Source organism: Alligator sinensis, unplaced genomic scaffold (genome assembly GCF_000455745.1).
Source record: "Alligator sinensis unplaced genomic scaffold, ASM45574v1 scaffold33_1, whole genome shotgun sequence".
Classification (NCBI taxonomy): domain Eukaryota; kingdom Metazoa; phylum Chordata; order Crocodylia; family Alligatoridae; genus Alligator; species Alligator sinensis.
Genome location: NW_005842086.1, coordinates 780,469 through 781,922, shown reverse-complemented (window position 1 = coordinate 781,922; position 1,454 = coordinate 780,469). Strand labels below are relative to the sequence as shown.

Below are 1,454 nucleotides of genomic sequence, written 5' to 3'. Positions count from 1 at the left end.
AGTAATTGTAGTTACTGTGCATTTAGTTAGTACTTTAGTAAGTACTAAACTAAATGTGCAGCAACTACTGCATATTAATGAATGTGTCGATGTGCCCACTATAACCCAAATAATATCACTAGCTCTAGCCCATTAAGCTGCAAAGATAACACACAACAACATGCTGCCTATTACACTCCTTACCATTCTGTTGTGTATTGGGGGCATGATTGAAATGATTATCTTGATTTGGAGTGGAATGTATGATCTTCTTGTGATGGGTTATACCATTTTGTATTTCTGGAACAAGAGAAAGCAAACTTAATGCTTGTGAAGATAAGTGTCATGATCTAGAACCATTAGAATCACCACTACCTACAACTAGATTTGAGTGCTGAAATATATGAAGGCTTGGAAATCCATTCATTCTCACCCTGGGAACTAATAGGCTAGATGTTTATAGGAACTATATATGTCTAATTACTGGCATAAGATGGAAAGTCTCTTTTCCAAATTACATTACATATTTGTTTTCAATGAAGTCCAAGATACTTCTTGACCCTTGGACATTTGGGTGAGTTTCTTAAACATAGGTAAAATTTCATGGTAGTGTAATTCACCCACATAAGAGATTTTAGCATTTTTAGCTTTGTGGGAACTAGACCTACAGATTTTTGGCCGTATTTAGTTTGAGAATGAGGGGAAAGAAAGAATTGGAGATAAGCATCTTGTTAAAATCAGTTCTTATCCAAACCAAATCTTTTCTCAAATCAGACACAAATATGAATATTAAACACCCACACAGAACCCTTTGGTACTAACTATCTTCTCAGCCTCCCCACCCCAGTGGTATTTCCAAGGTCAGAGGGTAAGACAATAAAATACAGCTCTGCATACACTTTTGACTACAGAACACCACTTTATAATTCTGAATAACAGATTATTTCCTTTGCAGGATATAAATGCTAAGCCCTTCCCTTCCCCCCAACCCTCTGGCATTCCAGCTGAGATAATCAGGAGAAAGGGACTTGGCATCCAATACAAATGTGAAACAGGATGGTGCAAAGCTGCTTACCAAGCTGTTAGAAACAGGGGGGAAACAAGGATCTGCACCAGAGAAAGATGTTAATCTTATCTGCACTGATATAAAGGAAGAAAAAGGCAGATGTTAAGAGGATAATTTGGGGGATCTGGAAATCTGGCAGCTAGTTCAGAAATGGTAAATTAAATTAAGTACAGGAGAATAACGACATCCTTCAAAACAGAACAGGACAGAGTACTCAAATAGAGAAAGCATCATTAGAATGTGGATACATTCACTCTGCAGGTGACTTTTCCTTTATGCTGAGGACTCTCTTGGTTAAAATTATCCATTGTATCCATTTCTTACTTCTGTTAAAAATCACCTGCAGCTCTGTAGAATTTTCAGTCTTGTGGAGATAATAGCAGGGAAAAAGAGCAGTTAGGAAACGATG

At 37.3% G+C, this 1,454-nt stretch overlaps 1 long non-coding RNA gene across 1 annotated transcript in view; it reads right to left on the bottom strand.

Moving 5' to 3' along the window:
- Positions 1–205: 205 nt before the first annotated feature.
- Positions 206–1,454, bottom strand: part of LOC102368035 — a 22,103-nt gene continuing 20,854 nt past the window's right edge. The window contains exon 4 of the long non-coding RNA XR_323857.3: positions 206–279. This is a non-coding gene — a long non-coding RNA (uncharacterized LOC102368035). The remainder of the gene's footprint in view (positions 280–1,454) is intronic.